Here is a 27,562-nt window from a genome sequence, read left to right as displayed (position 1 = left end):
AGCGGCAACCGCTTGGGCGTCCACGGCTCCAGCTGCGGCAGCGGCGGCGTCGGCAGCAGCGGTGGAGCAGACAGCGGCGTCGGCTGCACAAGCGGTGTTGGCTACACAAGAGGCGGCTCCGGCGCAGATGGCAGCAACGCAGATGGCGGCGGGGGCTGCGCAAGCGGCGGCAGCGGCAGCGGCAGCGGCAGCGGCAGCTCCAGCGAGGGCCAGCAACTGAGGAAGGGCAGAGGTAGGGCTGAGGACTGGCGCCGAGAAGGGAGGGGGGCAGATTTGGGAGGAATTCCTGGATGGCATTTCTCCTTCCAGTGGCGCCACTTTGGGCTTTGGGGTGGGCGGGCGGGGGTACAGCCAACCCTTGTCCTTTCGCGATAAGGAGAGCCCGACCAGGTACCTGCTCTGAGCTGAGAGGGTGGAAGGGGAGAGAGAGTTGGTGGCGAGAAGGGGCTGGCGACGACAAGTCTCCGTGACTCCCCACGGCCGAGGGAGGCGCGCGATGCTAAAATGGAGATTCTGGGGGCTGGGGGAGGCTGCGGCAGCAGCAGGCCAGGTCCCTCCCGCTCAGGCCTGGCTCCTCTGGTGCAGCAGCCCTGGTGCCTGCTCCTCAGCGGCCGTCCGCTGCTGCCACCGCCATGGCCAATCGTCCTAGGGAAAGGGAGATTTACCTTGGTGAGGAGGGAGGGAGGGAGCCAGCCTGGGAGGGGAGAGGGAAGGAGCCGGCCCACTCGCAGCCACTGGCCTCTGGCTGCCTCTGCGCGCCCCGTCCAATCCAGCCAGCATCTCCTCTGCTGCACCCCCCCCCCGCCCCCGACAGCCCCACACTGCAGTCCACAAGTCCGCCCGCTCCCTGCGCCCACCGCGGCCTCTCTGGGGCTGCTGCCATCTCTGCCGCCTGTTAGAGGTAGCAGGGTCTGGGCCCTGAGGTTGTGGGGTGCCCTTGAGGGCACCCCGTGCACTCCCCGGTCCCTGTTTTGGTCCCTGGAAAGGGTGGGTGGTCGGTCTCCGAGCCAAGTTTGCAGCACTGGATTCCTGGGAAGTTGCGAGGGCTCACCAGTGCCTGTGTTTTGTGTTTCTCCTCCTTTTTAACTGGATCCCTGTCTCTTCCCTCCCCTTTCCCCCACTCCTCACTCCTCAGAAGGCCAGAATGACCAGAGAACCTGCTGTAGAGAAAGGCTTTTGGGGTTTGAGCATCTGCACCTTCAGAAGCTGCGTTGAAGCCTTCATAGGCAGCCTCTGCCACGTGAGGGAAGGCACCTCCACCAGGTACTTGAAGATCTGGGTTAGCTTTGGTGGGAGGACTTTTGTTGCTTAAGGTGTGGGAGAGGGTGGAGGGCTCTCCTTGAGGTCCTCTTTCCAACTTGTTGAGAATGGCTTTTTTGTATTTGCAGGTGGTTGATGTGTGGTTTTCATTGTGTGTATTTCGTGTTGGGTGCAAAGGGGTCCTATTCACCGCATGACTTGTGGGAGGACATTTGTCCAAGTTTTTGTCTCCTTTCTAACGGGCTGGATTGGTTTGCCACTTGTATCCATTGGGTTATTGGTATGGATGGGCTCAAAAGGAGAGGAAGCAGGGATTTTTCTGTGGATTGGAGGAGTTTAGACGTTTTCTTTTGACCATGTGTAGAATGGTTTTAATTTGCCTCTCCTGAATTACGTTTTCTTCTCCTGAGCGATTTGGTGGTGCAGGTACAGTTATGCTGGTTGTTATGCTTTTCCTGTCTTGAGCGGCAAATGTCTGTTCCTTTCTTGTGTTTGAAGATAAACGTTGGGGTTGGATAAAGAAAGTGTAATTTTTTGTAAAGCTGAATTGTCAGTTTGTGTTTGTTTCTTTTCTGATGATCTTCTGCAGTGGTGATGGGTGTCTTTCTACACAGTGTTAAGGTACACATTAGTCTTTTTGGGCAGCTCACAATCTCCTTTCTTTTGGAGCAAGGGGTAGTTACTTCTGTAGGTTATTACTGTAGGCTTTGCCGTTTAGCTCATTGGGTTGGGGATAATGTAAAGTTGAGACCTTTGTATAGAGGCTAGTCTGCTTTTCCTTAGTTGCCTGCCATTTTCTGAGGCCAGGCCAGCTAACTTGTCAGTGTATGCTGTTAGTTGCTGGGATGGGAGGTTTGAGTGACATAGGTTCATCCTGTGCTTCAGTCAATGCTGAAGAAATTCCAAGATGATTAAAAACAGTTTTGGTAGGGATGCCTGGGTGGCTCAGTGGGTTAAGCCACTGCTTTCGGCTCAGGTCATGATCCTGGGGTCCTGGGATGGAGTCCCGCATGGGGCTCTGGCTCTGCGGGAAGCCTGCCTCTCTCTCCACCTCTGCCTGCCTCTCTGCCTGCTTGTGTGCTTTCTCTCTCTCTTTATGCCCCCCCCCCAAAAAAAAAAAAAAAAACCAAAACCAAAACTATTTTGGTAAACGGCAGCTGGGTGAGGAAGTGGTCAGCACTAACTCAATTCCTTAGAACTTCAGGGAATAGTGGATCCCTGGATGTCTCCTTTGTAGTCTGAACTGAAACATGCTGTATTCTTTTGGCTCTCAGTTTCTCTTTGGCTCTGTCACCTGGGCCTTTTTGGTTGTGTTGTCTTCCTCCCCATGGGGAAGTTCCCTTCTTCTTTTTAAGGGAAGGGAGTTTTGTGTTTGTTTGTTTGTTTGTTTGTTTTTAAGGCTTATTTATTCTCTTAAAGATACTTGTTTCCTTGAGAGAGTCTATGTGGGGGCAGGGGAGGGCAGAGGGACAGAGAGAGAATGTCAGGTATAGTCTGCACTGAGCCAGGAGCCAGACTGAGGGCTCCATCCCAGGACCCTGAGATCATGACCTGAGCCAGAGTCAGGAGTTGGATGCTTAACCCACAGAGCCACCCAGCCACCCCTTTAAGTAAACTTTTTGAACCGCAGCATATATACAGAGAAGTGCACAGATCATAAGCCAAAAGCTTGAGGAACCTTCACAAGAGGAACACACCATGTGACTTTACACCCAGGACCCCAGGGTCTGTGATAACCCTCTTGAGGTTCACTTCTGCCACGGTTCTTAACTTCCGTTGCTGGGGAGCTGTTGTGCATGTTCCTGAATTTGGTGTACGTGGAGTCATCCAGTTGGATGCACTCCTGGGCCTGCCTTACGGAGAGTCATCCGTGTTTGTGTGCGTGGTTGTGAGTTTACCAGTGCTGCTGTTTCATCCTCACACTATTTTAGAGCTCCACTCTGCGTGTAGACCCTTAGACATCCTAGAAATAGGATAGCTCCTTGGTGCCTTTTAATTACCTGCATCCTTGAACACAGGTGTCTTCTTTCAGCTGTAGTGTAATGATCAAGCTTGGTGTGTGGAACTTTTCTACAGCCCATAAATGGAGAAAGCTTTTGCCTCCTCAGTTGTAGAGTTCTATCAGTCATTGCTCTTTCAAGTCACTGGTGAAGTGGATAGAAAATGCCTGCTTTCAGGGAACCGAACGGATGTTGAAAAGGTGAGACAAAAAGGTCTTCAGTGGTGGGAGGCGCACCCATGGAATAAATGAGTCCATGGGAGAGACAGTTAGTCTCTGTGGGTACATTGGGAAAGGCCTTACTGAATCTGGGATTTATGATTCTTGGAGGTCGTTTGTTGGGCAGGCCGATACAAGTTAGTTGTTTGTTCCCTCCTCCATCCTTGTTAAGCTCTTCCTTCACTTCAGAGGTCATCCACACCTTTCCACTTCGCCCCACAGGCTGGTAACTACCATTTACTCTATATAACCATCACCAGCCTTATGCGTCCAGGCCCGAGGCAAGCAAATCCAACTCTCTCTGCTTGGTCAAATTAAATTACGTGGCAGTTTTCACTGCTTTTTTTTTTTTTTTTCTTTTAAAGATTTTACTTATTTATTTGACAGAGATCACAAGTAGACAGAGAGGCAGGCAGAGAGAGATAGAGGAGGAAGCAGGCTCCCCGCCAAGCAGAGAACCAGATGTGGGGCTGGATCCCAGGACCCTGGGATCATGCCCTGAGCCGAAGGCAGAAGCTTTAAGCCACTGATCCACCCAGGTGCCCCTCTCATTGCCTTTGAAGTAAAGTCCAAATGCCAAGCATCATGAGGGGCTCCTGATTCAGTTCTTTCGTGTTCCTTTAGGATTTTTGCAAGCAGACTGCCACCAATCCCCATGTGCCCTCCACATATAGGGGTCTGTGTTTCCTGCCAACTGCTTGTGTCTTGGGTTGGGACCATGGGACCTCATTTCCATACCTTCACACCTTCTCTTCCTCTGGATTTTCTCTGAAATGCTTTCCCTTGCTTCTATGTCCTGGCTCACTACCATTTGGACTCCTAGATGTCTCAGGAAGCCTTTTCATCACTCCAGTCAGGTGTAGCTCATCTTTGTAACACTCGAATTGTATTTTTATTGGCTTACCTCACCCTCCAAATCATGTACAATTCATTTAACACTTGAACAGAAGTTTTATGGGATCACCTATTACATTTTACCATTTTTGAGGGTAGGACCTTTTAAAAACAAAACAAAACAAAACAAAACAACCTAATGATTTTGAGAGAGGGAGGGAGGGTGGGGACAGAGAGAGAGAAAGTTTTAAGCAGTCTTCATGCAGACTCTGAGCCCCACATGAGGCTCCATCTGATGACCCTGAGATCCTGAGCATCTGACCCTTAACTGATTTGAGCCACACAGGTGCCCCCTGAGGGCAGGACCTCTCTTTTCACATCTTTATTTTTCTATCTGTGTAGTACAGTGCCTGGCAGTGACAGGGCTTCAGGAAATGTGTATAGAATAGATGAAGATGAGTTTTAGTTGGAATCCACCTAAAACTGTTCCATCCATTTGGAAGTTTTATGTAATAAATAAGCTTTCATACTAGGGCTCGAATCCTGTGTCTGTAATGTTACTAGGATAGGGGAAAGTTGTCTTTATGAAGTGTGTCCTTAAAAGTAGTATACCTGTTTTTCTCATTTTGTTTTTCTCACCCATGGGCTGGAAATTAAACGCAGAACTTGAGTCTTGGATGCTATAGGCAGTGCCTTGAAAGTACTTCCTGGAGTGGTGTGGAGCTTCAGAGCATGAGCACATTGACCTGAGCAACATCTCTGATGATTCCTAATCCTTTTTGGGTGTCCATTTGGTTATTTACGTGGCTGAGAAAGTCTTAAAAGTCTGCTGAGGAAGCGCAGATCCGTCATGCGCAAAATCGGTTTTGAGGAACTAGATGGGTGTGCACGTGACCTGGTGTCTAAAGGCAGTTTAAGAATGGGAACAGAACATGTTGGGTATCGATGGAGGGGTTATGCTGCCCATCGTGTAAGTTCTCTTGTGCTCATATACCTATAAGTTGGAAGTTGTACACAGAGTATATTCTGTTGAGGACTGTGGATTAATTCTGTTAAATGGAAGTCTTGACCATTCACTCCACGTATTGAGCTTTAATTTCAGTTCTATGCAGTGATTGACTGTCGCGTCCAAGAAGAATTGTCAGTAAAGACACTGCAAGAAAACTGCAGTGTTAGTCAGAAATCAGGAATAGTAGAAATCATAAGGTAAACAAGGGAAATTTTAATTTTTCAACAGGATTAGATAATGCTCTCCTTTCCCTCTCTTTCTCAGTTTAGAAAAACTATTTAAATGATCCTTTGGTTGAGAGAAGAAACTGGTAGAAGGGATATGTTAAAAAAAAAATCTTACTTAAAACTTCATATTAAGAGCATTCGCAATCCAGGTTTCAAGAAATAAAAATTCAGCTTAAAACGAACTTCAGTCAAAACCAAACCGTTCTGGGGCGCCTGGGTGGCTCAGCGGGTTAAGCCTCTGCCTTTTGCTCAGGTCATGATCCCAGGGTCCTGGGATCGAGCCCCGCATCGGGCTCTATGCTCAGCGGGGAGCCTGCTTCTTCCTCTGTCTCTGCCTGCCTCTCTGCCTACTTGTGATCTCTCTCTGTCAGATAAATAAATAAAATCTTAAAAACAAACCAACAACAACAACAAAAAAACATTCTCTGGTCTTGGGGTGCCTGGGTGGCTCAGTTGGTTAAGCATCTGCCTTTGGCTCAGGTCAGGATCCTGAGGTCCTGGGATTGAGCCCCACATTGGGCTCCCTGCTCAGAAGGTCTTACTTGGAGGGAAATGGGGCACTTACCCAGGTGGATAGGAGGTAGCTACCATAATAACACCTGCTTGTAACCGGGTTAATAGCCATGTGTTCACTTTGAGTTTCAAACTTTAATAAGCATGAAGGTTGGAACTCGGTTTATCTGGTACTACCAAAGCCTCTTTTGAATTTTGATCCCATGAAGGAGAGAGATTATCAGCGCATTGGTAAAATTTAAAAAATAACTGATGTACTTGTAGAGTATTTTCCTGTATCATTCCATATATTCCTGATTCTCCTTTCTTTTGGTTATGAAGGTGGTAATACATGCTTAGAAGAAATTAGGGGACAAAACAACATACAGGTCGCTTTTATTCTGCCCATGCAGAATAACTTTTATTTGACCAATTTATTTGTTTATTCCCTGGACCACAAATACTTGCATAATTATAGTTTTCTAGGTGCTGTTTAATATGCTAGTTCATTGAATTTTGAAAGTGCTATAGGTTGTAGTTCCGTGTAGGAATGGGGGTATCAGGCAGTGTATGATACAAAACTGATTGAGTCTCTGGTTTGAAAGACATCAGTTCTGACCTGTTGGTTCTCTGTGGTTTATTTTGGGTTTTTCTTCTCTAAGGAAATTTTTTGTGATCACTTCATAGTTTTAGGGATTCCTTTTTGTAGAAAATAAAGCTAACATCCAGTTTCCAGTTTTCTTTTTTTTTTTTTTTTTCCGTTTTGTTTTGTTTTGCTTTGGGGGAGAATGAAAATATGTCTCTGGATTCTTAGTATCTGTGGCGTGATTAACTTTGCTGAAGTCATTCATGAAAAGAAAAGGTATGGAGGGCAATCCAGATTTAATGTCTTTCTACTAAATTTGTTTAATGTTGTGGTGCTCCAACTTTCCTATGTATCGGAATCCGCTGGAATGCTTGTTGAAACACATTGCTTGATTTCTGGCTCTACCCACCACCTTCTGGGTTTTTTTTTATGAAGTAGGTCTGGGTGGGGCCTGTGAATTTGCATTTATTTCTTAGAAGTTACTAGGTGATGTTAGTGCTGGTAGTGCTGGTCTAAAGAGTGCTATTGGGAACTATTGGTTAGATGACCTTAAATGCGAAAGAGAAGCCAGCCATGTTTCTTAATGAAACTGGAGATAGTTTTGATGTTACAGAAAATTGATGTTTTTGTATTTCACAGGGAATTTAAGAGAAGTGATATCCATTCATGTTTTAATTAATTTAATTAATTAATTAAAATGATTTTATTTGTCGGGGGAGGTGGGGGAGAATGAGGAAGCACAAGCAGGGAGAGCAGCAGGCAGAGGCAGAAGCAGGCCCCCTACTAAAGCGGGAAGCCCCATGCGGGATTCGATCCCAGGACCCTGGGATCATGATGGGAGCTGAATTCAGTTGCTTAAGTGCCTGAGCCCACCAAGGCATCCCTACATTCATTTTTTTTTTCACTTAGAGCTGGAATTAGATGCGACTTCTTAATAAAGACATTGTGTGTAGTAGAAGAGCACTTATCAATTGGGGAACCATATCCACTAAATTTTTATCGTCCACATTGAAAAGTCAGATATTGTCTTGGGCTATTAATATGTGTGTTGGATTTCAGGTACGTGTAGTTTTAAAGGCTATTTCTCTGTAACGTATGTTAGAGCCAAGTTTGATGGGTTAGTAAACTAAGCTTTCAATAGAATGTTGGCCAAAGAATATGGATAGATAGTTAAAGAATGACAAATCAAGTCCAGAAACATGAGAAATATATAACTTCTATTACTTCAATACAAAACAACATTTTTGGCAAGTCAGATTTTAAAGACTACAAAAATCTTAGTGCATCTTGTAAGAAGTGGACATTGTAACAGCCTTGGTGGCTAAGATAAGCTGCTTTGATTTTTTTGAAGGCCAGTTGGTAGCAATTCCTTTAAAAATATTTTTAGCTTGTGACCCAGCATTTGCACTAGGAATTAATGTTCTCTGCATATACATTTTCTGTGTAAATTCATTTGTTACATCATTATTACAACAAAAAATAGCTGCCTGGCCAATGCACTCATTAAATGTTGGTAGTATGCTTCATGAGGGGCAGGTCTTTTGCTAAGACCACAAGGGTCTGTGGCCCAAAAAGTGGAGTTTGATAGTAATTCTTGCTGCAAGTTTAAAACAAACAAAACAGTCTACATAGAGGTCAGGGAATTGATACAAAACTGTGTAATAGTTACAAATATTTTGCAGGTCTTAATAATGTCAGCTTTACTTTTCATATGGTAAAACTGGAAATAACCCAAATGTCCTTCAGTACATGAGTGGCACATCCATACCAGATGGAATACTTCTCAGCAATTAAGAAGGAACAAACTCTGGATGCATGCAGCAACTAGTGTGGATTTCAAGGGCATGATGCTGAGTGGAAAAAGCCAATCTGTACAGGTCACACACTGTAGGCAGCCATTCACGTTTTTGTTATCACAAAGTTAGATTAGCAGTCACCAAAGGGTTAGGGCTGATGAGGTTGGGGGTGCGGTGGGTGGTTGTGACTGGAAAGGGGTACTGAGAGGGAATGTTTTTGTGTTGATGAAATCTGATCTTGATTGTGGTGGTTGTTACCTGAATCGACACTTGTGATAAGGTGACCTAAAATGGTACACATGCGTCCCAATGTCAGTTTCCTGGTTTTGATGTCCTGTAATCCAGAGGATGCAACCCTGTCTGGGAAATGGGGTGGAAATTATATGGGACTTCATACTGTTTTTGCAACACCCTGTGAATCTGTAATTATTTCAAATTAAAATGTGAAGTTTTAGAAAGAATATCTAATAAAAGGAAGTGTTCACAGTATTAGAATAAAACAAGTTTCAAAGTGATAAAACATATGATCCCACCTTAATATTTCATATCACTTAATACATTTACCTGGAAGTAATGAGTGATCAAAATATTCTGAGCAGTAGCATGGTGGATTCTTTTGTGAGTGTGTGTATGCTTCTCTATAATGTCGATAGTTTAGATGAGCTGGTTTCACTTTTGTCGTTTGAAAAACTGTATTCATAATAAGTTCCAAAAATCTAATTCTGGAATGTTGAAATTTAAATAACAGTTTCATTGAGATTGTACAGTTTTGTTTATATTGGTTACACCAAGTTAGCATTTAAATAGCTCTTAGCTGAGATTGGAGAGTATATTTATCCTCTAAAACGTGTTGTGTATGTAAATTTAAAGCTGTTTTTTGATCTTGGTATGACAAATGTCCTGTTTGATGTTCTGACTCCCCAGTGTTGTCCAATGTAAGTATATACATTGCAGGCCACATGAAATTTCAAGCTTCATTAACCACATTGAGAAAGAAAAAAACAGGCAAAATGATTATTTTTAAAGATTCTATTTATTTTTTGTCAGAGAGCAAGAGCGAGAGCAAGAGCTGGAGCAGATGTGCTCTCAAGCCAGAGAGCCCCTGTGGGCACATGCACAATCCAGGGGGAGGGGCAGGCAGAGGAGGCAGACCAGGCAGAAATGAGAAGCAGGCTCCCTGGTAAGCAAAGAGCTGAATGTGGAATTTGATCCCAGGACTCTGAGATCACAACCTGAGCTCAAGCTTAATTAACTGAGCCACCCAGGTGTCCTTTGTTGAAATCATTTTTTTTTTTTATCCAGAATATTATCATTTCAATATGTAATCAGTATAAAATTACAGTGCCATGTTTTACATTCATTTTATCATACTGTGATAAAAATCATAGTGATGTGGGAAACAGAGGCAGAAGAAACATTATTAAATTTCCTTACCTCCTGACAAGCCCTTAAAACAGGGAGAGTGACTCTCCTCTAGGGACTCAACTACCCCACCTTAAGGGCTTGCTAAGGGCAAAGGGCAGTCCTAGCCTGACCGATCCCCTATCCCTCACCAGGACCCTGTGAGCACTTTAACAATTCCTTTGGAAACTTTTTCTCTATACCTCCCAGATAGTGTTGACGATCATTCCCAAGCATATGGCCTACTGATAGACATGTAAAAGGTCTCACAAAAAGGTTTTACTACTAGTAGTGAATAACCTTTCCCCCAAGAAATAGCTGGCCCCTCAAGGTCCTAGAAACCTTGCTTCCAAAATTCATTAGAGACTGACACCATCCCTAATCCCTTCCCCACCTTACAAGTGTATAATAGACCACTCCTGAGAACCCCCAGGGCAGCATCTCTTCCTGCCCACAGGTTCTGTTCCCATACTTTAATAAATCACTATTTTGCACCAGAGAGTCCTCAAGAATCCTTTCTTGGTACTGAGCTCCAGACCTCACCCCACCAAACCTCACCTATGTTCTAGAAGTTCATCATTTGGCGTCCAGCTGGGGCTGTGAGTCTTTACATTTGGACTCTGAGCTTTGGTGCAAAGTTGGTGAGTCTGTTCTCGCTCCTTCCTTTACTCTCACTTCAGGGCTTTTCAAGGAGTATGGTCTTATTGGAACACTTGCGTGTCAGTTGCTCAGGCTTTAATCCTCTAGCCCGTGGCTAATCCACAGGGAAGAAAACATCAGATTTTTGGCTGGAAGTTAGTATGCTGGCCGGAATGATAATAAGACCCAGAAACTTGATGTCGTCTCTTTATTCCTGTTCTTACATAAAGTTGGCTTTCCTGGGCACGGGACAGCCACCTAAGTCACCAGGAAGGACCGCTGCCATTCTTAAGACTCCCATGTGAGGTTTCTTCCTGAATGATCTAATGTGATCTCCTCCACATGCCTGGCCTAGCCACTTCCTGCCATGGGACCTCCACTGGGAGATGGCCAAAAGCAGTACCCGATTGAATTATAACACAACCGGGGATCGTTTCTTAGGGAAGTGGGCGGTAAGGACCCCTTGTGTTGGAATGTCACATAGACCATGATGGGTTTCAGTCTTTACTGTTTCACACCAGTGTCTTCTTCAAACTACTTAAAGCTATGAAATTTCCCCTTGCCAAACTTTTTTTTTGTTTCCCATGGGTTAAAAATGGCAGGGCAGCCCCACAACTTTTAGAGTATAGGATGGCACAATATCCTAGTCCCTTCACCGGGCACCCATCTGTAGCCCAGGATGCGAAGGGGAAGAAGAGGGATGCTGGCACCCATCCAGGGCCTGTTATGGCAGGAATGCCTTCCCGAGAAGGTAGAATGGTGATCAATAGCAAGGTCTTGAGGGACGCCTTCTTGAGGGTGGCTTTTGACATATGGGCAGCTCTGACATATCCTGTGTGGGACGCCACCCAGGCATCAGGGTGGATTAGGTAACGGACCTTCTTTCCCTTTCTGGGAGTGTGGCCTCAGTAGGCTTCTTCAGTCCAAAGGACTCTTCCGTGGGATGCCTTTGAACCCACTGGAAATAATTTGGATTGCAAAACTTAGGAGAGGACTGAGCTCCTGTAACACTGCATGGCCTCAGTGGGATCTATCAGTTAGATCTCCTGTACAGGAAACAGGGTGAATGAACCTAGGGTGCCTTCATTGTTTATGCCTAAGCCATCATTGCTCTACACCAGCACCCGTACCTAAGGGAGTTTTGCAGAATGTGTTTGCCTGAACGAGTGAGCTAGTCAACTCCCTCCTGACATATTGGGTGATAATTACGTAAATAAGTCTTCTAGTAAACCCAGGTTGCTAGGCCACCCCTAGGAAAGGGGACTCTGACTTTCCCTCTCTCTGTTTCTCCTCATAGATGTGGGGGCTTCTCCTTTACTCATGTCTGTGTTAATGGCTATAACTGGAGCCAACTGGGGTTAGTCTAACTCGAGATGGAGACTTTGAGGAATATTCCCAGGCAGCTGCCAAAACTCCCTTTGTTTCAGGGAAATTCCCTTTCTTCTTTGGCCTGACAAGGACTGCTTAACCCCTCCTTCCTGGCAGGAAAACATGGCTTCTGCTCCTTTCTTCGAGCTGTCCTTTTAACCATTGCTGGTACTCTAAGGTTTGCTCTTCCAGACTAAGGAAACTTTTTTTCTTAAGAGGTCCGTGACTTACAGCAATGTAAAAATATTTATTTGTAAATAAAACATTCACCTTTTCTCTCTATCTGAACCCTCTAAAACTCAAAAGGTCTCAGTAAGTATTTTCCTCCATGGCAATCAGTCATTTGAATAAGTTCAATAAGAATCTGTTCTCCTTGTAATAGAACACCATGGGAAACATGGGTTATTTTACCAAGGCTTTGACTGGAATGCCCTATTTGAGAAAGACCAAAAGAACAACTCAGATATGACCAGACAGCTTTAAGGAACTAAGGTTGCCTTTTTGAAACCTGGAGCCATAAAGCCCCTTGGAACGGTTGGCCCAATACCTGGCTTCCAGTGTTCCCAGCAGCCTCACCAGGTGAGAAAAGAATGTCACTTCCTGGCAGGTGCTGGAACCTCAGGATACCCTGGGGGACCTTAAGAAGAGGAATTCACCCAAATCGTCAGGTATTGCAGGCATGTCTGATGGCAAGTACATGGCTTGGCTTCTGGCCTGGAGAGGCTATAACAAGTTCAACCTAGAAATTCCTTACAAGAAGTTCCAGTAAAGCAGATTCTAAAAGATCTATATGATCACTCACTGTTCTTGCTGAGCTTATGTAAATAATTAGGCCACATTTGTTAAAACTGGACTTGTTTTTCAAATAAACTAGTCCTGATTTGGCTATCTCTGGAAATGAGGGTTATTTTAGAGAGAAAAATTATGTTTTAATAACACCTTTATGAAGGTTACATTCTAGATTGGATTGTCTTTAAATGTTTGTTTACCTAAGCTAAACAATTTGAGGTGAACTTCAGAAAAGTTGCACAATAGCTCTTTCAGAGGATCTTCTTGCATTTTTATTCTGGGGGGGTTATAACAAGAGCCCATGGCACTTGGTTAAACAACTGGAAAATATAATTGATTCCCAAACAATTGTATAACTTAACTATGACCTTGACCATTGTACTTCTCTATAGAGCATAACTGTTCAGATGTTACTGATCTTGCTTACTGTATTTGGCCAGATTTAAGATGCCCCTGTATAAAATACAAATGATAGTTGGTTTACTGATGACAGTAGTTTTCATGAAAAGAGTAAGAAAACCTAGGTGTGCCATAGTACCCACTAGCACTTTGCAATTGCCAAAGCCTTAAAAAGTGAAACATTTCCTGCATTCAGCCTGGCATCCACAATCTTCTGGAAAGGTAGAAAAAACTAATCATACTTTAAAATGTCCTATTACTAAGCTTAGTCTATAAACCCAGGAAAATTGAATTACTCTCCTACCAGTAGGACTTCTCACGATGAGAACTGCTCCAAAACAACCTCTCGGACTCAGCCCTTTTGACTTATTACATAATAATATTACATAATAATGATTATCATAATTATTATTATGTAGTAATGAGTTATTATATATATGTATATAAAATATCTCCATAGATCTGTCATTGGATGAAGATTATAATGCCTTATTAAATACTCACTAGAGGCTGGTTTAACTTATAAGATACTCATGAAGATATAATCATGTACTCCCCAAACCTGATTTAATTATAGCTGAAAACCATGTAAATCTCAGAGACACGGTTTATTAAAAAAAAAAAAAAAAATTGGAAGTCACATACAACAGAAAGCCTACATCCAAAATGGAAAGGTCCATATCAGGTCATACTATGTACTCCCACTGCGGGAAAGCTAGATAGACACTCTTCCTGGGTGCGTATATCTAGAGTAAAACCCTAACCTCCTTCACAGGGACCCAGTGAGCAAATGAATGTGCCTTCTTACTCCTGTGAGCCCATAGAAGACCTCAAACTTCTCTTCAAGCCAAAATGAAGGTTGTAATTCTCTTTATCTTCCTTTCACCTATCTTAACTGACAGTTCCTTTCTACAGTGGGCACACCATTATACTGAACTGCATAATCAGTTTGTTGGATATGTGGAATTTTGCCTATGTCAAGTACATCCAGATTACCCTGGTGTGTTTTGCCTTTACAGGGCACTGATTGGCATTCTCTGCAGGATTGTATTTCAGATATAATATATAGAGACAGTACGTACCAGGATAACTCTATCACTAACCCAGATGTTTCTTCCTGGCCCATCCTCATTGAAACATGGAGTTCACCAGGACCCCATGACCAAGCTTTTTCATACTCTCAAACTATTAAAGTCCTAACTGACCTTACAAGCCCACAAATTAATACCCACCAACTAGGGACTAAGCCTAAGCTACAAAACCCTCCTCATCGCTGTACCAAGGATGGCATATATCAAATTTGGGATACATATTTGTGGGTCCTACCCACCATTGGACAGCTCAGTCAAAAGGCAGTTTTAGGCCAGGACCAAAGAAATCATACATATGATACATGGGCAAAATGCACACGACATCTGGGATGGCTATCATTAGAAATGTGTTCTGAAATAATAGTACTCCAGGCTACTGACAGGTTTGCTACTGATTGGGTAAGGTGACCTTGCATTAGATGGACAGCTCCAGACGGAACCCACTGGATATGTGGAACTAACCTATGGCCCTGGCTTCCTCCAGGGTAGATAGTTCGCTGCACCTTAGGATTTGCCTGGATTCATGGGCGGGATACTATAATCATCACTACTCCAGCTAATCTCCCAGTTTAAAGCAAAGATGGACACGATCTGTTTTTAAGTGGTATGATCACTTCACATCCATTTTTGCTCCATCTGTGGGACTAGAGGATTTCATTTGGCATGTAGAAGCCCTTAATAAATATACTGCAAAGGCAGTCAGTGATTCACTAAATAGCATCTCCTTACTTACTATCGAAGTCTCAATGATGCGCAAGGCAGTCCTACAAAATAAGATGGCCTTAGATGTCCTGACAGCAGCATAGGGTGATACATGTGCAGTTATCAAAGCAGAATGTGTGTACATCCCAGAATATCACAGAAATGTCACAGGACTAATAAAAGATAAGAATACCCAGATTGAGGCTCTGCAGGATCCTTCTCTCTCTCTCTCTCTCTCTCTCTCTCTCTCTCAGTGATTGGTTAAGTTCCTTGTTTAAAGGAGGACTGTGGCCAACAATTAAATATCTCCTTTTTGGCGTTCTCATCCTTATGGCCTTGATAATCTTAATGTGTTGCCTTGTTCAGTGTTTCTCTGCTTGGTGCCGAACTCCATTGCTGCAATGACTTCATGATGACAGATGATACTTAGCACGCACAGAGACACTTCCTCACTGTCAGCGCTGGATTCATCTGCCTCCGTCTTTTGTAACTTCCCTACAGGTTCCTCAACTGATCAATGTTGACCCAAGTAGGTAGGGACAACTCTATACCCCTATTCAGCAGGAAGAAGTTACAGAAGATGAGACCTTCCATCTTCAACTACCGTAAAGATTTAAGGGTCAACATAGTTCAGGGGGGAATGATGTGGGAAACAGAGGCAGAAGAAAAATTATTAAATTTTCTTACCTACTGACAAGCCCTTAAAACAGGCAGAGTGACCCTCCTCTAGGGACTCAACTACCCCCACCTTAAGGCTTTGCTAAGGGCAAAAGGCAATCCTAGCCTGACTGACCCCTACCCCCAACCAGGATCCTATAAGTCTACTCTAACAATTCCTTTGGAAACTTTATATCTAAACCTCCAAGATAGTGTTGACAAACATTCCCAAGCATATGGCCCACTGGTAGACATCGAAAGGGTCTCACATAAAGGTTTAATTACTGGTCATGAATAACCTTTTCCCCAAAACAATAGCTAGCCCCTCAAGGTCCTAGAAACTTGCTTCCAAAATTCCATAGAGACTGACACCATCCCTAATTTATTCCCTCCCCAACTTATAAGTACATAATAGACCACTCGTGATAACCCCAGGGCCTCTCTTCTTGTCTACCGAGCCTGTAAATGTACAAAGAACACCTCAGCATTCTTTATGAAGAACTCATTTCTGATTTTGGTGAATATTAGCAGCATGAAATTCTGCAATTAGAGTGTTTTTTTTTTCTTTATTGAACATTTGTGAGGATTGTGGAATGTGACTGTCCAGACTAAGTGAAATTCAATGTAATGATGTTTCATAGATTTTTTTTTTCTCAGTGTTTTAGGGTGTCTTTAAAGTTTCAGTATACACAGTGTCTGTTTATTGACATTACTTTGTGGATAAAAGCTTTAAAAATATCACACTGAAGGATATTATGTATGTGTAGACACTTATGCAGGTTGAGATTTTAAACCCTGGGGTGCAGTTAAATTCATGGAACTGATTGATTTCTTGGTTCCTCCAGTTATGCTGTGATTTATGTCAGTTTTGGCAGTTTCTAATGCAATAATGAAATACCTTGATGCCAAATTACTTGTCTAAAGTTTATTGAAAATAATTTATTGGTAATGTCTCACTCCTCCACCCCCAGGATATGTCAGTAGCTACTTATACATTTCTAGATCTCTGAATAGGAAGGTTTTCTCTGTTAAAACTTGTTGGCAAGAGTATGTGTAGTTGGGGATGCCGGGTGGGTCAGTCGGTTAAGTGGATGCCTTTTGCTCAGGTCATGATCCCAGGGTACTAGGATTAAGTCCCTCATTGGGCTACTTGTTAGATGGGGAGCCTTCTTCTCTCTCTCCCTTTGCCTGCCACCCTGCCTGCTTGTGCGCTCGCTCTCTCTCTCTCTCTCTCGAATAAATAAAATCTTTTAAAAAAAGTATGTACAGTGGAAATTTCCTTATTTAAGTTATAATTAAGCTTCATATGTTGAAATCCTTCACTAATAATCCTTCATTTATGGACTTAAATATATTTGTCCTTCTCTTTTCCAGTCTAAGAACTTAAACTCATCACAGACTGACCACATGACTAGATGCAGTAATCCTCCTATTTACAGATCCTTAAGATAAGAGTTTTCTGTCAAAATACGTGGTATGGAAGGTGTATTCCCTACAGAATCGTGTACTACAGCCCTACGGGTCATCATAGTCTTTGCTGTTTAATTAAAAGAAAGACTCAGTGCTTCGCTTTTTCTTTTTCTTTCTTTCTCTCTCTCTCTTTTTTTTTTTTTTGGAAAGTATATTACTGAAATAGTTAATACTGTGTGATGCCCCAAGGTAACGTTTGGTTTTGTTAAAACAGGTGTACATTTGCACTTTTTCATGCTTAGTGTTTATTGAATGGCCATTATTGAGGGAGTAATCAGAACAACAGACCAGGAAGGAGCTTCACTGGGTAACAGGAAGAAGAGTGGGACACCTTATCAAGTCTTCATCTGTAACCTACACTCGCCCTAATACGAATGCTGATAAGGGCCACCACTTAACCTGCATTTAATAAATAGGCAGTATATTAAGCCTATTTCATGGATTGTCTCATTTAATCCTTTTAAGGGTGTGATACTTCGCTCCATTTGGCAGGTAACAAAATGAGCCTTAGAGTTTACATTTCCAGCTGGGTTTATATTGTACTATTGCACTTGACTCAGATCTTTTCCAACTTCACGTTTGTGTTGTTTTTAATAAGGTTTTTTTCTGAAAAGGGTATTACCATCACTACAGCCACCAGTCTGTACGCATCATTAGACACCCACTGTAGCAGTCTGATGCCAAATTCTGTTGTTTTATTCCTCCTGTATTCCTGTCACTACCACCTTAATTTAAGTCCTCATTCTTTAATTTTTCAGTTCAGTGTGAACTTCATTAATTGCAAATCTCTACAGTACAGACCTACACCTGGACTCTTGGAGTAGCTTTGCTCAGCCAGGTGTCCAGTGATCTCTGTAGGAAACATAGAGCTCATGTAGCTTGTCTGCCTAGAATTCTTGGTTGCTGCCTGATGGCTGCCTGATTGCCTAAGGAGGTATTGCCTTTTTTCCTTGAATGACCTGTGAGGCCTGTTCACGGTCTGGCTCTGTCCTACCTACCAGCTCATATTTGCTACTTCTTCCCATGCGCCTTTGGGTTAAACTTGTGTTCCTCAGCATGTTATCTCATGTCCCTGTGTTTCCTGAAGACTTTCCACCTCTTAGATTTACTTGGTAAAAGCCACTTTTAGATGTAAGACCCAGCTCTTGTAAACTCTTTTGGGAAACCTCTTGATTCCTTTTTTTCTGTGGTCACTGAAGAAGTATGTGTATTTCATTTTGTGGTGGAATTTCCTTTTTACATTTTTGCCCCAGATTTAAATTGGAAGCCCACATGGCCAAGGATAGTGCCTCTGACACACTGTTAAATCTTCAGAGTCAAGGTCCTAATGTTCTACAGCATTTGTACTCTTAGGTATAATTTTAAAGTGTAATCCATTCTCCCAATCACGAGTTTTAAAATGTTTCCTTTAAAAAATAATGTCCTATATTGGTCAGTTTTTTTCTGCAAATAGGGTATGTCTATTAAAAATTTTAAAAGGCACTTGGAGGGGGCACCTGGGTGGCTCAGTGGGTTGAGCCGCTGCCTTTGGCTCAGGTCATGATCTCAGGGTCCTGGGATCGAGTTCTGCATCAGGCTCTCTGCTCAGCAGGGGGCCTGCTTCCCTCCCTTTCTCTCTCTCTCTGCCTGCCTCTATGCCTACTCTATCTGTCAAATGAATGAATAAAATCTTAAAAAAAAAACTTTAAAAAAAAAAGCACTTGGGGGGCGCCTGGGTGGCTCAGTGGGTTGAGCCTCTGCCTTCAGCTCAGGTCATGATCTCAGGGTCCTGGGATCAAGTCCCCACATCAGGCTCCCTGCTCGGCGGGGAGCCTGATTCCTCCCGCTCTCTCTCTCTCTCTGCCTCTCTGCCTACTTGTGATCCTTGTCTATCAAATAAATAAATAAAATCTTTAAAAAAAAAGCACTTGGCAAATGACTTAGATATACTGCCAATATTCGTTTACTTCCTCTCTTTAGTTTTTAATTTTACTCTTTGTATAGCCCCTGTTTAAAATTTTGTTTGTTTTTATTTAATTTCCTTTCAGTGTAATAGATTTCATTGTTTATGCACCACACCCAGTGCTCCATGCAATACCTGCCCTCCATAATACCCACCACCAGTCTCCCCCAACCTACCACCGCCCCACCCCTTCAAAACCCTCAGATTGTTTTTCAGAGTCCATAGTCTCTCACAGTTCATCTCCCCCTCCAATTTTCAGAATTTTAAAAAATTTACTTACTTATTTAGAGTATATGAGGTCCTCTTTTTCCATCCTCATTTCTGTGAAATTTGGTGAGATTTTGACTGGATTGCATTGACTCTGTTGCTAGCACTGTCCAGTAGCAATAAGTTTTTGTAATGAGGGTAATGTTTCCCATCTACACTGTCCAGTATGACAGTGACGGACAACATGTGACTTGAGCACTTGAAAAGTGATTAGTAAAATTGAGGAAACGAATTCTAAATTTTATGTGATTTTAATTAAATGCAAATGTAAAGAGCCATGTTACTAGCAACTGCTGTGTTTTGTATCATAACTACAGGTCATTTTGAGGAAAATTGATTTTAATATTAATAAGTTTTCTCACCTACAAGCATGGTATGTCTCTTACTCAGTTAAGTCTCTGATTCTCTCATCAGTGTTTCATATATTGTAGCACACAGATCTCCTCCATATCTTTTTATATTTATCCCTGAATAGTTAATGTGTTTTTTTATGCTATTGTTAAGTTGTACTTTATGTTTTATTTCCAGTTGTTGGTAATATGTCAATAATATTGTATTTATTTTAGTATTTTCATGTTTCAGGTATGAAATAACTTTGCACTCCTGGTATAAACTCAATTCTTTATTATGTGTTACCCTTTTTATGTATTGCTGGATTCAATTTTCTAATTTCTTAAGGAGTTTTGGTTCTATATTCTTGAGAGAGCTGGATCATTCTCTTGTGTTTTTATTTTTGGTGTTCTGGTAATGCTGACTTCATAACACTGGGTTGAAAAGTGTGTTCTTTTGGGAAGGAAGAATTGGTGAAGAATTCTTTCTTAAATTGTTGGTAGAAATTCACCAAAGAAGTTGTCTTGGTGGCGGTATTCTTTTGGTTTTGTTGTTTTAATTGTTGAAGTCTTTAAGTACAAATCAGTTATTATAAATATAGATAGGTCTTTTTACTTCACCTATTCTTATGTAAACTTTGATAATTGGAGAAATTCTTTGAGACATCTTCTCTAAGCTGTCACATACACAAATTGTAAGTTTCCCTTATCCTTTTAATATCTATAAGACTTGTAATGATATCTTTTTCTTGATTCTTGGTAGAACTTGCATCTTCTTTTTTTCCTTTGACTTAATGTACTATTCCGTTTTTAAAACCTTTGGAAAGACAATCTTTTAAACTAATAGAAAAAGACAAAGAAATACTCATTTCCTAAATTTAAGAAATGTTAACTTTGGGGCGCCTGGGTGGCTCAGTGAGTTAAGCCGCTGCCTTCGGCTCAGGTCATGATCTCAGGGTCCTGGGATCGAGTCCCGCATCGGGCTCTCTGCTCAGCAGGGGGCCTGCTTCCCTTCCTCTCTATCTGCCTGCTTCTCTGCCTACTTGTGATCTCTGTCTGTCAAATAAATAAATAAAACCTTTAAAAAAAAGAAATGTTAACTTTTTGTGTGTATTTGATTTGGATAGATTTTTTTTTTAATTAAGATTTTATTTATTTATTTGCCAGAGAGTGAGAGCGAGCACAGGCAGGCAGAGTGGCAGCCGAGGCAGAGGGAGAAACAGGCTCCCCGCCAAGCAAGGAGCCTGATGTGGCACTCAATCCCAGGACGCTGGGATCATGACCTGAGCCAAAGGCACCCGCTTAACCAACTGAGCCACCCAAGCGTCCCTAATTTGGATAGTTTTGATTAAAATATTCAAACACTGAACAGTTTGCAGGAATTGAAACAGTTAGCACGTCTTCTTTTTCTCCCTCAGTGCCTTTCCGAACCACCATAACTGAAGGAGATCTATATCATTCCTTTGCGTATTTCTCTATTTTTTGGTGCATGTTTGTATGAATTCATCATCTGTATAAACCTTTTTTCTAGTTGGAAAATCTAAGTGGTGTTCTTTATGTATCTTTTTGCACCTTGGGTTTTTTGTTTTTGTTGTTGTTGTTTGACTTAGCATTGTGTGACATACAACCATGTTGATACTGGATCTAGCATGCATGAACAGAATTCCAATTTTCTTGTAGAATACCAACAGTTTGGGGTTATCAGGTTTCAGGTCTAGAAAAGAGAGTGGAAAATGGGAGGGTGGTAAATGGTATTCTAATCTTTTACTGTACATTTTCCTTATCCAGAAGTATAAACTTATTTTCGTATGTTTGTTAGCTGCTTGAAATTCTTCTGTTTGTTAACTGTGTTGGAATGTTAAGAAAGTATAATCTTCCGAACATTGTTCCCAGAGTTATAATTTGAACTTTGGTGTTCCTTTCATTTAGTGCCTTTATACACTTTTCTTATGTTTTCTGTCCTTTGTCTTGTTACCTGTAATTTCAGGGTGCAAAAGGACAAGAGTATGTGCCCATCTTGATTTTCTTTCTTTTATAAGTTTCAAGTAATGTAAGGATGTTACAGTTTTCAGATGGCTCCTTTACTGTTGCTTTTTACTTTGAAATGGGAAGGAAAGCTTCTCCACTTTTACTCTCCACCTTCCTTTTTCTGGCAGCTGTCCATTGCATGTGAAGACTTGCTGGGTGCCATCAGTAGGTCACCAGGTGGAAAGGGCATAGCTTTGCATGCTTTATGTGGAGTTAAGAGACAAACCGGGCTCCCAAAAGATTTCCACTAACCAGATATCCTATCAGATGGGAGTTGAAGGTGTCAAGGTGCTAAGAACCTAGGTTGGTGATTTGAACTGACTTGGTAAACTTGGAATTAATAATAAAGTGTATGCCTTTTTGTGTGTCCTACAATCTTGAAGGCATGGCTTCATCTGTACCATACCTTTCTGAATGAAGAGATTGTTCCAGGGTTTTTGGTTAAAAATTTAAATCCACCTCTAGAGATTGTTTTTTGCAGCTCGATGTAGAAGTTTTCAGTGCTGAATTTCTTTCCTGTGTTTGTTCTCTGGTGTTTAAGAATCAGTAGCTAATGATTGATTGAAATCACTTTTCTTTGCTCTGCTGTGTGGAAGGTTTATACCCCATAAAAAAGATTCATATATTGCAAGACTTAAAACGTGATGCAGCCTCAGAATATGTGAGCTACTGGTATTCTGTAGAGGTAGCAGTGCAAATATGCTATGTTGAAATTTTTTTAACTTTAAAAAAATTTTATCTTGAAACACTTGTAGATTTATATGCAGTTGTAAGAAATACTAGAGACATCTCACATCTCTTATAACCTTTATCCTGTTTTCCTGGTGATAATGTCTTGAATGACTGTAGGAAACAGTAACACATCCAGAAACTTGACACCGACACAATCCAGACTTTATTTAAATTCCCAAGTTTTACTTAGACCTATCTGTGACGTTGTCAGGTAGAGGAAATGAGAGAGAAAGAGAGTGTATGCGTAATTAGTTGTAGGTAATGTTACCATACATGTAGTTTGTAATGCCACCATCACAGTAAAGATAGAGTAAGTCTGTCACAAGAATCCCTACAGTCCCGTCCTCTGCTCCCAGCCTCTTTGGCAACCACTCATCTGGTCTCTCTCCAGTGATGTTGTCATTTCAAGAAGGTTTTGTAGATGGAATCATATATATATTCCCCATTAAGAGTAGATTTTTTTCACTTGATCATAATTTATTTAAGGCGAATTCAAATTGTTTGTTTTACTGGTTATCCCTTTTCATTCTTCAGTTGGTATTGAATGTTGTGGACATACTTCAGCTATAATATCCACCCATTGTAGGGTATTTGAGTTGTTTTCAGTTTTGGGCTATGATCAGATAAAGCTGCTAGAAACACTGATGTAAAGGTTTTGTTGTGAAAATAGGTTTTTCTTTCTTTAGAATAAATGCCCAAGAGTATACTTACTGAGCAATGTATTGATTGTGTTTTGGCTTTTTTTTTTTTTTTTTTTTGACCATGTAGATGAGAATGAAATACCTGCTGTTAGACATTGCTAAACAATGCACCTTAAGTGGAAAACTGTCCTCTTAAGTTCCTTTTAATTCTATTACAGTTGGTGTTTGAAAATACAATCTTTTGCCTTTGGTAACTGTGAGAATATGTTGAAAACTAAATTAGCTTCTACTAAAAATTTTGGAGGGTTGGGTTTTCACTTATAACAGCATTTCTTTTAAAGATTTTATTTACTTATTTGACAGAGAGAAATCACAAGTAGATGGAGAGGCAGGCAGAGAGAGAGAGAGAGAGAGAGAGAGAGAGGGAAGCAGGCTCTCCACTGAGCAGAGAGCCCAATGTGGGACTCGATCCCAGGACCCTGAGATCATGACCTGAGCCGAAGGCAGCGGCTTAACCTACTGAGCCACCCAGGTGCCCTTATAACAGCATTTTTAAAATATTATAATACACAATTCACCTGTCAAACGATTTAGCGAGTTTATACATGTGTCCATTAAACAGATATTTATGGAGAGAGGGAGAGAGAATCCTGAAGCAGACTCCCCACTCAAGATGAAGTCCAACGCCAGGCTGGATGCCAGGATCCTGAGATCGGGACCTGAACTGAAGCCAAGAGCTGACCGCGCATACCATTTGGTTTAAATGGTAAAGATGTTTTTTAATTCCTAAGATACCCATTGAAGGGCAAAGGTCAAAATGGCTTCAGATGGCCTTAGAGATCAAGGCTCCCTCTGCTACTTCTTGGTTCCCTAAGGCTGGTTCCTCTCAGTTGGCAGAAGACCTTCACTGGTAATTTGGGCGTCAGCTCCTGGTTTAGAACACTAAAACTTTGGTTCCTTGTAGTGTACACCAGGGAGAGTTTAGGCTACCATAGCATTATCCAGGTTGTGTAGATCAGAGTTCAGGCTTCTGCACCATTTTTTGGTTGTAGCTATTATGTTTATTGGTACCTAGTTTTCCCACTGCGACCTGCCTAAGGGATGTGGAAGGACTGGTACCTATTACAGAGCTGGGGGAAAGGCTTAGGAAGTCATTCAGGTGAGTTTTAGGAAACAATCTTGGAGCTCTTTTCCCATAGACATAGAACTTGTGGTGGAGCAGAGTTGTCTGACTGGCTCTTGCCAGTGAGTTTGCTGAGGGAATAAATGGTGGCAGGTCTTCTAGGTGAGGTATGAGGTGAGGTGCTGTGCTCTGTAGGGTCCTGGGAAGGGAGTTAGGCACCTGCGCAAATAAAGAGAAGAAACGGCCACCTGAGAGGGGTGGAATGGTGAGGGGCTGTGTACGTGAGCACCAAGACAGATGGCTGAGTCTGCTGAGGTTTGTAATGGTGCATGAAATGTGCCTCTGATGACCTTTGTAGGTAGCTGATTGTCCTCATTGACCTGCTTCCTGAGAACTGGGCCAGAACCTATTGACCTCCCCTCACCTGCCTCGTTTCTTCCCTTCTAGGTCTGCAGTAAGCCTCAGCTACTGGCATGATCCTTCCATCCAGCATTGTATAAGACTGTCTAAGGAGAAGAAGGCCTCCAGAATTAACAGAGGCAAGTGACTCCCTCCCTCCCAATGTCCCCTCATCAGCCCAGAGGCCTGAGGTTTTAGGGGTTCCTTCTTCAAAAGAGAGAGTTCCAGTGTTCACACTCTCCAGTGGCATATGAAAGTGCTCATTTCCCAACATCCTCACCAGCACAGGGACCTTTTCATTGTGGTTCATCTGTTATGTGAAAAATGTGATCTTACAGTATATTTATGTTATTGTATTCCTCTTATTTGGGGGCTGAAATTAAGGATCATTTCTTTATGCTTAAGAACCATTTCTAGTATCTTTTACAGTGAACTGTTCAGGTAAGGAATCACCTTTTTGTCCATATTAAAGTGATAATAACACTATTAGGCTCTGCAAGTCCTTTCTATCAAGGGAGGCAATGAAAAGATTTGAGATGGGAGGGTGACTCATTCTCGATCAGATTGAGAAATTAGGCAAATGACCCCACGTCCTTGGGCATGCAGGGAATCCTGGCCGAAAAGATAGAGCCTCTGGGTAGATTTTGTAAGACATGCAAAGAAAGTTTAAAGTGACAATGAGGACAAGGACCTTCCTTTGAGCTAAGGGTGAACCCAGGCTTTAGGAAGATGGGACCAGGCCTGCCTAAGAGGCCTGAAGCCTCCGTCCGGGGCTCCTGAGGCAGCTTTCATAACCAGAGGCGGGGCCCCACCTTGGAGCCCTGGGGACCTGGGTGCCCTGAGGCAGCGAGTCAGCAGCCTGTCTGCCTTCTTTCTCTGCATGGGCTGGCATGTCCAGAGTGCTTCGCAAGTAGGGTGTGGTGAGCATCTTTTCAGGTTTTGTTTCAACATCCAGTCTGTTGTGGATGATACTGTGTAACATACAACAAAAATGATTTCCTAGAAATAAAATGCAAGATAACCTGTAAACTACAAGCTCAAATGATTTATTAGGAGAATCAATAGACACAGAACTCCTATATCACATTGCAGTACATTTCTAAATGCTGCTCAGGTTTTGTTCTTAAGATAGTTACACTTTAAGCAACAGGGCTGTAGAACACAGATTTTATCTTCCTTTCCCCCTTTTATTCACCATCTCCTTTACCCAAGCTCCTCACCCTGGAGCTGAATAAGTCCATTTTGTGGGCAATGTTTGCTCGTGCCTTCCTCTCCTGCAGTTGGTCTGTGAGGTCAGTTTATAAGCATAGAGACTTTTACCCACACAGGTTCGAGATGAAGGGAACATGGTAAGAAATACGGCTTTATTATATTTTATTTTATTTTATTTTATTTTATTTTATTTTATTTTATTTCACTTTGCTTGGACATTTATCTGCCCCATATTCTGACCGCAAAATATTATATCATCTTGATCTCGCATGTTGATGTTTAGCTGAGTCCTCAGTAGTTTGCACCTGGGCACAAAAAGCATATTTCGAAGAGGAACATTAAGTTCTCATGTTTTGATGTAGAACACTTGTCTTTCCTGTGTACAATCATAGGACACTTTATGGTAATCTTTAAAGATTTCATTTATTTATTTATTGGAGAGGGAGAGCATGAGTGGGAGAGCCAGAGGGAGAGGGAAAAACTGGCTGTCAGCCGAGCAGGGAGCAGATCCTGACTTGAGCCAAAGGCAGATGCTTTACCGACTGAGCCACCCAGGTGCCCCAAGGGACATTTTTATTTCTAAGCTCTTTATTTCCACCATTAAATCATTAAATAGATTGTAGTTACTTTGGTTCCAGCAGGTTGAAGTTAAAAAGAAGACGGTGTGAAAGTCTTGATTTCTCCCATGAGTCCACAGGAAAATCACTGACCCCAAAGAAGAGGAGCCGAATCCTCATTTCCTCCTCTCCTAGGGCGGGCTCTGCAGGGATGCTTTCTGATCTCACTGAGCGATAACTTGTCTCTGTGTCTCTGTCTCAGGATATTTTGCTCGAGTCTATGGCGTCAGTCAGCTGATAAGGGCATTTCTGCAGAAGACAGAATGTCATTGTCAAATTCTAAATCTTGGGACTGGATGGAGACCACCTTCTGGAGATTAAAGGTAAATGAACAGTCGCCCTTTTCTTTCCCAAATTGTTTCATTTGTGAAGGTGCCCGCCTGGTTCAAAATGTTAAAAATATATTAGGAGGAGATGCAGTGACCGCCTGTCTCCCATGCCTGTCCCCAGCTACTTGCGCCTGCTGCCGCCGTCAGCCATGTACTTGATGCCACCGGGGCTCTGGTGAAGGATGGGTGCCTGGCTTCTCATCCTCTGCTGTTACCAACAGGGCTCCTGATAAAAACCCTTGTCGACGTGTCCTCTGTATGAGCGGAAGACCCTGACAGTGGGACTGTGAGCGCTAGACTCCCGTGTCTGCTCTATTCACAATCACGAAGATTTTATTGTCAGCGTGACAGTGTCTTCAGTACATTTTAGAGACGTGCAAGGCTGGTGATAGTGATACGTACAAAGGCCTTTCATAGCTGCTCCCTGATTTCATCCCTCACCTGCTTGGTTAACGATCAAGAACAGTTTTAACTTCTCTCACAGGAAATGAGACAGGTCCGGTTAGTGGCAGAACCAGGACCGAATAGACTGTAGGTCCCGCAAGTCCTGGTTGCTTCCATGTTTCTCTGTACAGAGCCTTGCACTTGCTCAGGGGGGTCTTTGTGGTCCATCAGTCGGTGGTGCCTGTACCTCAGTGGCCATCGTGTGGTGTAAGGAGCTGGAACAGAATGCAGGGGCAGATCGTGTGCAGTAGGAACAGATGCCACTGGAGAAATGCCTCCTCTCAGCCCCACGTCCTTTCAAATTGGTCCCGAGGTTTGTTTTCTCCTTCGTGTCCTATAGTTGGGTTGGTCAGGAATACATCTGACATTTTCATTTCTGGTCCAGGTACACTGAGTCTTAGGTACCCCTTCCAAGGATAAGGTTATCTGCCAGTAGTAAGGAGGGCAAATAGCACAGGGTAGAAAAGATTTAGTGGAGGTGCTTTGGATCGGTCCAAAAGGTTTTTTAAAAAACTCAAGTCTCCTTGAAACAAAAGAATGCCTGTTCCTACCATCTTCATG

General features: G+C 42.5%; 1 long non-coding RNA gene and 1 other non-coding gene across 2 annotated transcripts; both read left to right on the top strand.

The window, feature by feature from the left end:
- Window positions 1-192: 192 nt before the first annotated feature.
- Window positions 193-24,536, top strand: LOC122889827. The gene is made up of 4 exons (XR_006380976.1): window positions 193-232; window positions 1,136-1,263; window positions 23,500-23,643; window positions 24,448-24,536. It is a non-coding gene; the product is annotated as an uncharacterized LOC122889827 (long non-coding RNA).
- On the top strand, window positions 8,082-8,231 carry LOC122890782. Its single transcript, XR_006381204.1, has one exon. It is a non-coding gene; the product is annotated as a small nucleolar RNA SNORA62/SNORA6 family (small nucleolar RNA).
- Window positions 24,537-27,562: the final 3,026 nt, after the last annotated feature.

This window comes from Neovison vison, chromosome 11, assembly GCF_020171115.1.
Source record: "Neovison vison isolate M4711 chromosome 11, ASM_NN_V1, whole genome shotgun sequence".
Classification (NCBI taxonomy): Eukaryota; Metazoa; Chordata; class Mammalia; order Carnivora; family Mustelidae; genus Neogale; species Neogale vison.
The sequence above is the reverse complement of the archived record's forward strand: the minus strand, read 5'-3'. Positions and strand labels throughout refer to the sequence as shown.